Source organism: Calliphora vicina, chromosome 1 (genome assembly GCF_958450345.1).
Source record: "Calliphora vicina chromosome 1, idCalVici1.1, whole genome shotgun sequence".
Classification (NCBI taxonomy): Eukaryota; Metazoa; Arthropoda; class Insecta; order Diptera; family Calliphoridae; genus Calliphora; species Calliphora vicina.
This window is the reverse complement of record NC_088780.1, coordinates 19,921,864-19,934,645: the sequence shown is the minus strand read 5'-3', so window position 1 is coordinate 19,934,645 and position 12,782 is coordinate 19,921,864. Positions and strand designations below refer to the sequence as shown.

Genomic DNA, 12,782 nt, shown 5'->3' with positions numbered 1-12,782 from the left:
TTTCTATTTCTTTAACTAATAGCGGCCATTTTGATTTTTGGGGAAGAGAGACAACTGTATGCCATTTAACTAAAACGGGGTTGTTTAATTGTAACGAGTAGTGGTAAATTGACCATGCATGAGAAAAGGCAATTATTTACACCCTGTTTCTGTTTACATAAATACAACTCTGTTTTAAGAAAAAATCTTATTAGAGGGTTACCATTATTTTCATAATTAAGGAATACTTTTATTATTTATGGGGAGTAATAAAATATCTAATTTTAAATGATTGTTTCTTTTAACCTTCGCTTTACCAATACCCACCCGGGTGACCACATCGATTTTATTGGTTTAATATATTTTTTAATTTTGTTTCGATTTAAATGAAATTTGTACTCACTGAACAAATTCTAGAGTTCTATAGAATTTAATAGAACCATCTTAAACTTTTTATAAGGTTTTTTAAATTTTTTAAAATTTCGTTCGTCGCATATATTTATAGAAGTGTAGTGTCACCCGGGTGGGTATTGGTAAACCATGTACGTAAAAAACCTTTGGTAAAGCGAAGTTTAAAACAATTTCTTTAAAGATAAGTATCAAAATTATGAAATTTTCGTTAATGGCAAAATTTGTATATCTTTATTAAGCTCATGAGTAAAAACAATTTAAGGGGCAATCCAACAACAGATCCTCAATGTGCTCTAAATAAAATTAATTATAATTTGATTTAATATTTACCCCTTTATCATAATCAACTTTAATGTTTATAAACAAAAATGTCCATATAAAATTAGTTTTATAAATCTTTGAAAAATTTAAAAATGTGTTATAAATAAGTCCTTTAAAAAATGTTTAAAACCAAAAGTAATATTTTTTAATGTAAGAAGTTAACAATTTTTAAATTGAAATTTGATTTTTTAAGATTAGCTTGTTTTAGTAACGGTATTTTTGCGGTACCGGTGATGGTATTAAATGATAACGGCCTTGATTTCGGTCTGACTTAAATTATTAACAAAATTAGGATTTTTAATTTCCCGAACTTTTTTATAATCATTATATAGCAGAGCTTCGAATTAGTTAAATTTGAGCTTAATTCACTAAAATCGTAGTACGTAATTAAAAAATGTCAGCCTTTCATTCCATAAGTTCATTCCCAAAATTTAATTATTTAGCTTCATTCAAAAGCATTTATTTGAATTGAATTAATTCGTATTTGCATAAATTCATAATGAAGATAATTAATAACAGAATTCATTCAACGTGTACATAATGAAATAATTAAATTTTTGTTAATTCAAATCTCTTATAAATTAAAATGTTTTTTTATTTATTAAGTTTTGTTGGCACAATATGTAACGAGGATTTTGGTGTTATTAATAGATTTTGTTGACAGTGGTGTTGGTTCTTATCGACAGGAGGAGTTTGAATGACGGACGATAGTTAGAAACCTGTGTGACTGATAGAAAATTGCCACTCCTTGTTTACCTTGACTTAACTATGCGAAGTTTTAGAAATTATTGATTTATTTCCATTATTCCGAAAATTCTCCATTCGGCTTTAACATAAATATAATAAAGTTGTTCCACATGCAAGACTAAAACACTTATGATTTATTTTTATTGAAGGTTTTCCATGAAAAGACTAGTTATTCTGGTATATAATGAAAATCAATCGATTTCAAGAATAATTTTTGAACAAACCTTTTATTTTTTCTAGCTAACTAAAGTCCAAGTGCAAATATCTAATAATTTAAAAGAATTTTGGCAAGAAATTTAATACAAATTAATTCAAAAGTATTAAAATAAAACTTTAAACGAGTTTAAAAACGAAAACAAAAAAGTTTGTATTTTCAAATCGCGTTGTTCTTGAAATCGATTTCCAATTATTTTCTGCGAAAAATAAGTTCGCAATTTTATCTAAAAAAGCTTTAACTTATGCCATTGTACTAAAAATTAGGGCTGAATTTGTTTCTAAAAGATAAATTAATAATTATTAGCGAATTAATAATTATGATTAGTTAATTTAAAAATAAATAAAATCAAATTAAAACAAAACAAAAAATCTATTTAATAAATATATTTTCAAGTCCGTTAAATCCTTCTCAGCGCTGGAATGAAGTCAAAGTTAAACTAAAATTCCAAAAAGCAATTACTTGACTTTTGAAATTACAAATAATATTTTCTTACGTCAAATGTTAATAAATTATAACTTTTATAAAACAAAAATATAAATACAATTTCCCCAATTTATGTTATTGCTTTAAATTTTATTATTTAACGTATTTTTTGTCTCCCTTTATACGCCGGAAGCCTTTATTAAGTACTAAAACCGTAACTCAGATTGGCATCTCTGTTCGTCATTTACCCTCGAACAATCGACTTTTTGCTGAAAAAAGTCGTTTTAACTAAAAAGTCGAAGGTGCGAAAAATCAACTTTTAATAAATTACCAAAATTCGAAAAGTCGACCTTTTATAAAACGAAAAAAGTCGAAACGTTGACTTTTTGTTTCAACTATAGTAGAACCCTACCTCAAACACAACCCTGATTTTGCTTGTTTTGTTTTCATTTTCTTATTCACAGCATTGCCAGCTTTTGTTTTACACACATTCCTTCTATTGCTTTTTTGCTTTTATCTTGTTTCTCTACTGTACTTATTTTTCCCCATATAGGGATTCATTCAATTCTTAAAAACAAATAATTTAAGCTTTTTAAATTTTTCATATATCATCTTCTATGTTACTGAAACAGTAAAGTTAACATTTTATTTTTCTATTTGTTTATTAAATGATTTTATTAAAACCTTGCTGATAAACTCATAAAATTGTAATTTTGAGCTCTAAAATCGGCAAATTGCACTTTACCATCTTAAATCTGGTAGCACTGTGTCGTTGTAGCTATCTGACATTATGTTTTGCTACCCTGTTTGTACAGAGTTGTATTTGTTTTTGACAATTTCCACGACTGGAATGGCAGCGCAAAAAAAACCTGCTTGTCAAGCAGCCCTTTCAAGCAGTCATGTAAATTTCCATAAACGCTTGAAGTTCTCTGATTAGCAATGAAAAGTCATTTCATCAAGCAGATAAGGTTTACATGTGTTCGTGTGAAGTGACTGCTTGAAGAGGTTTTCTGTCGCAGAATTTGTTTTTTTTTGGTATCGCCATTTTTTGTGGAATGTTTTGTAAATTTTTCGACTAAAAATTTAGTTGTATCAAGTACGTCGAGGGAATAAGTACGAGTACTTTTAATGTGTTGTATAAAAAAGCAGTGTAAAGATTTCTCGCGTTGTGTTTAATTTTTTTTTATACATATATTTCGAAGCCCCCAAAGAAAAAGTGGAAAAATTAACAATTTCATTATTTTCCTCTCAACGACCAAGCAACATTTCTTTAGCTTCCAATAGAAATTATAACAAAGTTTGTGTGTAATTATAAAATTTATTGAAAACAATTAAAACAAAAATGTGGTCAAGTTCCCGTTTATTAAATATTTAAGCCATAATTATTTCTATTTAATAAGAAAAAAATTGGAAAAAGTGCAGGCGAATAAGAAACAAAAAATTTTTTTTTTTGCATCACTTGAAAAAAAAAATAGAGAAAAAAGAAAATAAAAGAAAAACGAAAGGTGTGTATGAGTGTGAAGAAGAATAGAGAAAAAAATAGAGGAGAAAGAAAAAGAAGAAGAGAAAAAAACTGTGTAAATTTTCACTTGATTTTATTTATTCAGTTTGTTGTTATTGTCTTCAACTAATAAGTATTTAATAAATTTTGTTTTTAAAAGTGGAATGTGTGTGTTGCGGTGCATTTGTTTTGTTGTTGAAATATTTATGAAAATAATTGTTTAAACTAAAAGCTATAAAAAGCAAATGCCCAAAAAATATGGGGTGGATAAATTAAAAAAGAAATTTAAACAAAAAATAAAACCTAGCAAAAAAAGTGTAATAATAAAATAACAAACAAAACTGTCAAAAAATTATTTGTTTTAAATTAACAAAAATAAGTGTGTGTTTTTTAACAAAAAAAGTTTGCTAAATTATCTAATAACTAATAGAAATTTTATTTCGTTTTGTTTTTTTTTTAACAGCAAATCTGTAATTATTTGGACTTTTAGTTATAAATTTTCTTGGCCGAAATTTTTAAGGTGAGTCCTTTAACAAATAAATGGCAAAACTGGTTTTACTGGTTCCCCATAGAATATCTATTTTACAAATTGAAATCATGTATCCGTAAGATTTTTTTTTCTAATTGGGTGTTGTTTTTTTTGGTTGAAGAGCATTTAAATGTTGGTGTTATTTAAAAGGAAAGATTTTGTGTTGAAGAAGTAAAATTTTATGGTTAAATTTAGGGAGTTATACATTGAAATTAATGTTTTTTATACCTATAATTATTTAAAAATAGTAATTTTTATGGTGTCATGTGTTTAAAAAATAGTTGAGTTCAGTATCTATAATGAAATTGTATTTTCACTGCTCGATCTTAAGTCTGGTCCATTTATTTGACAGTTGTCAAGTAAAATTTTGACTTATTTCACATCGACAGCAGGAAAATTCTGTACAGTTTAAAGATTTTTTAAAATATCTACAAGATCGAAATATCTTGAGTTCAAGTACATACAATTTTATTGTTAAAGCGAGTTAGTTTAGATGTAAAATATTAAGAGACAACTTGATTTTTTTTTATCAATTTATTTAATAATAATTTTTCTCTTGCCAAGTGTTTTTACAAATCGTGGAGATTTCAAAACAGAGCTGTAAATGAATCATTCCTTTTTGATTATAATTCGTTACGAATTAGATTAGTTCTTTTTTCACAACAAAAAAGAACTGAATAACATTTGAATGAATTCAAAAGAATTAGGCAGAAATGAATTTCAATTCATTTTCAATTCAAATGAATTAGTGAATGGTAGGATGAAAAGCTAATAATCGATTTTCGACTTTTTGACCAACCATTTTATTTCGATATTTACAGTCGATTAATCGAACCCAAAATTCGATCTGCATTTTTGGGAACTATAGCAAATGACCCATATACGCTATAATTACTGATTAAAATCATATTTTGGAAGAGTATTAAAACCCCTTTTTATTGAGGTGCTCATTTTATAAACCGTACCGGCAAACATTTGAGCACTTTTTACACAAAATTCTTAAGTTTGAACAAAATTTCGCTTTAAAAATGTAGGTCCTCCGTAATTTTTTTTTACAGTCAGCTGGAGATTAATAAATTGAAAATTTAATAAAAGGTTAATCGTAGAAAATACTTAAAATTACGGAATTTTATTTCTATTTCGATTAATCGTCATCAAAAATCGATTTAAAAAAAAATCGTTTTTGGAGCCTGAAAATCGATTTTCGACCATAAAGTAATCGATTTACTATTCACTAAAATGAATTGGTAAAAAGGAGTTGCAATTCATTTTCAATTGAAATGAATCTAAAAAATAATTTGCAATTCAAATAAATTTGTTAAAGTGAATTGCAATTCATATCCAATTCGTTTCCAATTCAAATGAATTTGGTATAGAGAATTGCAATTCATTTCCAATTCGTTTGAATTGATTTTCAATTTATTCAAATGAATTAGAACAATGAATTGCAGTTGCTAGAAACGAATAAAAATTGATTATCTAATATAATAGTATCATTCGATCTCTGGTTCTGGTTTAACTTTGACTTGTAAACTTTCCTATATAAAGGAAAGTCTTTACAAAACTTATTACTCTTTCTTATATTGAAAAGTATCAATGCAGCTCACTTTCCTATTGAAAAAACTTTTTTTCCTATAATGGAAAAATGTTGTTGTAACAGCATTGGTTGCTGATTTGACAGCACTTGGTCGAGTGTACTCAAGTCATTTAGGTGCATAGAAACGGCTGTCGTCCGAATGCCCTTAAAGGCTGTACACTTTTATATAAAGCAATGTTTTCTGCTGTGATTGATATGCTCATCTATATAGAAACATTTTACTTTCCAATATATAGGAAAACCTAGAACTGAGTTTTTCCACAATTCTTATCGCTCTTTCATACTCTAACCAAATCACTTAATTTAAGCCCGGAATTTTAAACAAACTAATCGGTTCATTTCGCTTACAGTTGATACTAGGGTTCCTAATTTCCCGGACGTTTTCCTTTCCTGGGAGGAAATTAAAAAATCGTTTCAATCCTGGGAATTCCTGGGAACTTTTTAATACTAAATTAAACCAAAAACCAGTACATTTTTTTCGAATAAATTGTCTTTTTTAATACTAAACTGAAATACAATTGGAAATTTCTGAAATACAATTGAAAATAGTGTAGAACTTAAAAAATACATGGAATCTTAATATAGTAATTTTCAGAAGAAAACGTATAAAGAAATTCCCGACAAACATTTCCCGAAAATTTACAAAAATATATTCCCGGGAAATTTTGAGACTCTTCAGGAATAAGTTTTCTTAATAAATAGCTAATATAAATGATTTAATTATTTATTATTTGAATTTATTCAATAGTTTACACATTTTATCTTAAAATTCAATGTTTTTGTTTTGTTTTCTTTTACTCTTCTTCTATTTACTATTGAGCTATTCATGGTTGTAAAAAAACGGAGTTTTTGCACTAAAACAGAGTTGCTCATTGTGATTTGTAGTGAAGTTTGCCAATAATTAATTTAATTGAATTTATTGAGACTTAAAAATTTTATAATATATGTAGTTTAAATAACAATCATTTTTTGAAAAACTTAAAATTTAATTATAATAAAATGAACATATGAACTTGCTTAAACCATGAACAGTAGATTAAATTAAATAAATAAGTAAATGTTACAAACGTAGTACAGTGTTTGCTCCCGAATTAATAAGTGAAATATATTTAAAATAAACTTAAAACTAAACCTTAAAACTAAAAATATTCTATATTACCATCTGTGAATGCCGGGAGTATGTCTATTATAAAATTTTGTCCAGAAATATTCTGCAGTTGCTCCCGCAAAATACCAATTGCGGAAATATAATTTGTATTTGACCAGCCAAATTCAGTTTCACTAGATAAATATATCATTCATTATATTACCTTCAAAATCTGTCAATTTATCAATAAATTGCATCACTAAATTAAGTGCATAATCGGAGAGATGTATTATTAAAGTCTTATCATAATAAAACGATTTGAAAATCTTTTTTTTCTATACATTTTCTTAATATAGGTATGTCTTTCAAATGTTTCCAGTTTTTTCATAAAAGTTGGAGATATACTAAACCAAATTGGAAAAGCTTATAAATGTAATGGTCGAATACTAACTTTATATAAAAGCAGTTTAGTTTTAATTGGTAAAGATTTACTATTAAATAATTTCGAAAAGGCTCCTTTGACTCTATTAGCTTTTTCCAAATTATATGAAAAATGTTTATTAAATTTTACAAGCTTGTTAAAATGTATGCCTGATACATTTTTCTCTTGACAAACATTTTGAAAATTATCAAGACATAAATCTGTCAAGTATAGATATATGGTTACGGCATAAAGAGTAAATAGCGGTTATTTTGTATTTTGACTCGGTGCTATTAATTAGTATGAATATTCAACTCTTACCTAAAAGTTTTTTATGATCTATATATTCAAAATTTTAATATAAACCAGCTTAATTTTATTATTATTTAAAAATTCAAAATAAAAACAGGTGGTTGTATTTTATTTTTTTTACCATGATCTTAAAATTTCGTTGCATGCAGTAAGAATTTAAAAAACAAGTGTTAAAATTTAAAAAAAAAAATATGAGAAAAGATAAAAAAGAACATAAATTTAGAAAACCGTGGGGGTTTCAGTTATTTTATTTTAAGTAGACAAACAAGAAATAATATTAACAAACAAACTAAACAAACAACAAGAGTAATGACAGGCTACAATAAGAGTAACAAGTCCATGCACAAATATTAAAAGAACAAAAATACAGATTATTTGAACATTTAATGATCATAATGATGATGATAATGAGGTTCTTAATGATGTTGATAACAATATTATTAGACAAAATGCACTAGACAACAATAGCAATAGCCACAAATAACGAGTACATAATTTGAGTTGTTGCTGCTGCTGCTGTTGACAGTTAATGCGTAGGTTGTTTGAACGATAATACTTGTAGATAGATAAATGTTTAGAATGAACCAACACAATTTGTATAGAAATAAAATAGAATAGAAATAGTATATGCTATATATTTTAAACCAATATAAACAAATTGTTTAATCCACATGCTTGATAGATAGATAGAAATAAATAAAGAATGATATTTATTACAAAGGACTGGGAAAAAGTTATTGAAATATTTATTTTATAACAGCAATAAAAACTTGACAGTTTGAGTGTTTAATTTTAGAATTTTGTAGGGTTTGAAATTTAAAATTTTGCTAAAACTGCCATGATTTACAAAATTATAGAGAATTTTTATTAAAATTCATAAATTCATCAATAAAATAGTGTAGTTTTGAGTGTATGACTTAAAAATGCTGAATTTGTTTGCTTTTATTTTCAAACATTTGTAAAATATAAATTTAGTCAAAGTACCTATTGGCCATTGTTAGCTGAGACCTTTTCTCATATTTCTGATCAAAAAGAACTGTTCATCTTTTGAGGTCAAGAACAAATCAAGCCAATTTCGGATACTCCGATCCAAATTGAAGCGTATTCCAGAGAGAGCGTTCTGCTTAGATCGAAATAAATAGTATTCGGACGGAGCAAGGTCTGTACTATAAGGCGGGTGAGAAGAATCTTCTTAAGCACTTTATTCTAAATACTTTTTTAACAGGTATTGCAACATGTGGCCGAGCATTGTCATGATGGGACATTATGGTTTCATGTCTGGGCGTTTTTCGCCAAATGACAGCTTCAAACGAATCAGTTACATTCGGTACAGGTTTCCTGTGATGTTCTGGCCTGATAATTGTGAAATCTTATTAAAAAAATTTGGAAAGAGACCTGCGCCGAACGGCTGTAAGAAAGCTGAGCCGAGCCGCCGATAAATTTTCAAAGCCTCCGCCGCCGAATTTTTTTACGGCTTAAGTCGGCTGGAACAAAGCCGCCGTTTATGATAAAAGTTACATAGTAATATCATAAAATTTTCAGAATTTCACTTTTTCAATTTTTAATTTTTTAGAATTTGAGTAGTTACTCTTCAGTCGGCTGACTAGCCGACTAGCCGCCGCCGCAGACCTTTTTTGGTGTCAATGTCGTCGCAGGTCTCTGTCGCAAACTTTTAAGAATTTTCAGTCAAGAAAGTGCACCTAATGTGTCAACTATTCGTAGAGTGGCAAAAAATTTAGAATAAACTGAGTCGGTTATGGACAATAAGACTCCTGTGCGTGAAAGTACCTTTCGGTAACTTGAAAAAATGGCTGCTGTAAACGAGATTGTCACCGAAAAGCCGAAAACATCAATTCGGCATCGTTCTCAACAACTTTCACGAAGCACTTATGCATCGAATTTCGAAAAAAGACCTCAACCTTCATGTGTACTAAATTCAGCTTACTCAGCAGCACAAACCAGCAGGCCAAGGAAAACGTCGGAAATTCGGAATGGCTTCGTGAATACAGAAAATTTTCCAATTTGGGTCTCAGAAAATCCTGATGCAATCCAAGAGAAACAAATGCACCCACAACGAGAAACTGACTGGTGCGAATTTTCGTCAGGCGGCTTGATTGATGCCGAAATTGCAGAGACTGTGAACTGCATTCGTTAAATAACATGATAAAGGAGTCTCAACTGGACGGCATAGATCTGGAAGTCATCAGTTTTCCGCAAGGCGACGACACCTGCCATTTAACAACAGATTTATCGCAGATACGATTTCCAGAACAAATTATCTTGAGACATTCTTATGTCAACTGGCTGCCATGATCATGCGATTTAACGCCGTGTGATTTTTTCAAAGAGGGTTTTGTGAAATTTCAGGTTTATGCGAATACCGCAGAAACAATTTTTGAACTCAAATCCGAGATCCAACGCGTCATCGGTGAGATACAGCCAAATCACTGGGAATAAGTCAAGAAAAATTTTATGAAAACACTAATGGCCTGTCATCAGATCCATGGGGCCATTTGACGGATATTTTATTCTATACTTAAAAGGAACATATCGCACTTGATCAACAAGAGGGTATTAACTCAAAATTTTTAAAATTTCACTTTTTTCAAGAAATCAACTAAAAACATCAATATATATCTACTATAAAAATTTCAACGTATTCCGATTACTCTTTCGTCTCGAAAACAACATTTGAGACCATTTTCGTGATAATGTAGTGACTACTTTTATACAACAAATAGGTATTATTTTGAGTTAATACAAAAGTTGAAATAGAAATGTATCGTATATTTTCATAAAAAGGGTATTATTTTGAGTTGAGCCTTTATTCCAGTTAAAAATAATCAAATTGTTTTATTTATATTTGGTTGTATTTTGAGTTGATACTGTTTTGTTGATAAAATTTGTTTTACTTTTTGATTTTAATTCGAAATGTGACTCTTTTTATAATAAAATTGTTCACATTTTTTCGGAAAAATGGTATTAACTCAAAAAACAGATTTTTTTTGCAATAATTGGAAAAATTTAAAAGAAAAAGAATGTAATTATATTTTTAAATGGAATTTACATACTATGATGTATTCAGATTTTCAAATTCTCTTAAAATGTAACCACTAACAGTTTTTATCCTCTACTGAAAATTTTAAAATTTTGAGTTAATACCCTCTTGTTGATCAAGTGCGATATCTTCTTTACAATTCACAAATATCTCATATGTGCTTTTATTTTAAAATGAAACACCCTTTAGAAAGGACCCTTTTGGTCCCACAAAATATCCAGAATTACCTTAACGCCATGGATATTTGGCGATCTCTTATGCTTCGGATTATCGTAATGGATCCATTTTTCATCACAAGTAATGATAAGGTGCAAAAATTATTTTCTTTTGTACCGTTAAAGCATCATTTCGGACATGCAAAATAATCATTTAAGGTTTCTCGTCCTCAATTCGTATGGTATTCAATTTGCCTGCTTTTGAATGAATCCTGCTGCTTGCAAACGTTTTGAAATTACTGCTTGAGTAGCTCTCAATGATTTTGAAAGCTCTTGTTGAGTTTAACAACAATCTTCATGAAGTAATGACTCCAATTCTTGGTCTTCAAACTTTTGTTGCTGGCCGGGTCTATCTTTGTCTTCCCTGTCAAAGTCACCACTTCTGAAACGCACGTTGAAACCGATGAAACACATTCACCATAAGCTTGGGTGAGCAATCGGTGTGTTCCAGCGGCACTTTTTTTATATTAAAGAAGCTTTGGTGGCATAAAATTCGACATTTTCGAAGCAAAAAAATAAAAACTTTGTTATTTACTCAATAATGTTCAATAACTAAGTGAGAATAAATACGCCAACTATTTTAAAACCCTAATTTTTAAGTCATACACCCAATAATTTTAAATATTTTCATTAAAAGTAAGAAATTTGTAGTCGTCTTCCTAAAGTTGCCATTTCATATTAACTCTGACATATAAATTTTCTTTTACTATACAACAGCATTACTTTATATGTAATAATTTCTATATAATTTAATTTCTTTTTGAAATTATAATAACGACAGAAGACCCAACAACCAACCAACCACCAGCCATTGTCAAACAACTTGTACCACACATGCCCCTATATTACAGTCAATGCAACAGTCAGTCATCAATCTTAGAAAATTTAAATATGAAATGTTCCTGCTGCGTTTTTAATGGTGAAACGCAGTGTCTGTCACTGCACAAAACCAAGTGGTTGTGTGTCTGTCTCTTGGCATACAGTCTGCTTCACTCACTGACGTTCCTTTTTGGCTTTATAAGATGATGCTGCTGCTGATACACATGATACATCACATCAAGTGAAAAAGTCAAGAAACTAAGTTGAACCACTTGTGGAAAAATGTTGTACAATCGTCATAAATTTAGCTACAGTTAGCTGTTGCTGTTGCTATTGTATTGTGGATATTTTATGTTTAATGGTCATTTAAAGACATCATTCATACATCCGTATAATAGTTGTGGTTGCTATTGTACTTGTACTTTTTCATTTATACAATTTTTTTTTTAATAATAATAAGTTTTGAGGCTACTGGTACAGCAAGAGAGACTAACTACAAGCAACTACTACTAACTGCCACTTAAGAAATTATAATATGAGTTTTATTATGATACGTTGAGTACTTGCGTAAAAAAGTAATAGAGATGGCAGGCACAATGGGACAAAAAAAGAAGATTTTGTAAGATTTTTAAAGAAATTTTGGTGCAGAGAGCTCTAGACTTTCCTCTAATTAGGAAAGTTTTAGATCTTGAGCTCTAGACTTTTCTCTAATTAGGAAAGTTTTAGAGCTTGAGCCCTAGACTTTTCTCTATAGAAAAGTTTTAGAGCTTGACCTCTAGACTTTTCTCTAAAGAAAAGTTTTAGAGCTTGAGCTCTAGACTTTTCTCTATAGAAAAGTTTTAGAGCTTGAGCTCTAGACTTTTCTCTATAGAAAAGTTTTAGAGCTTGAGCTCTAGACTTTTCTCTATAGAAAAGCTTTAGAGCTTGAGCTCTAGACTTTTCTCTATAGAAAAGCTTTAGAGCTTGAGCTCTAGACTTTTCTCTATAGAAAAGTTTTAGAGCTTGAGCTCTAGACTTTTCTCTATAGAAAAGTTTTAGAGCTTGAGCTCTAGACTTTTCTCTATAGAGAAGTTTTAGAGCTTGAGCTCTAGACTTTTCTCTATAGAAAAGTTTTAGAGCTTGAGCTCTAGACTTTTCTCTATAGA

At 29.0% G+C, this 12,782-nt stretch overlaps 1 protein-coding gene across 2 annotated transcripts in view; it reads left to right on the top strand.

The window, feature by feature from the left end:
• Nucleotides 1–3,197: 3,197 nt before the first annotated feature.
• The window catches only part of Dmtn (transmembrane and coiled-coil domain 2 protein Dmtn), a 76,012-nt gene continuing 66,427 nt past the window's right edge, over nucleotides 3,198–12,782 (top strand). Inside the window, exons 1-2 of one of the 2 annotated variants that reach the window (XM_065502068.1) lie at nucleotides 3,198–3,603; nucleotides 4,063–4,119. The gene's annotated coding sequence lies outside the window, so the exon portion shown is untranslated. The other variant, XM_065501988.1, reaches the window with a different exon arrangement.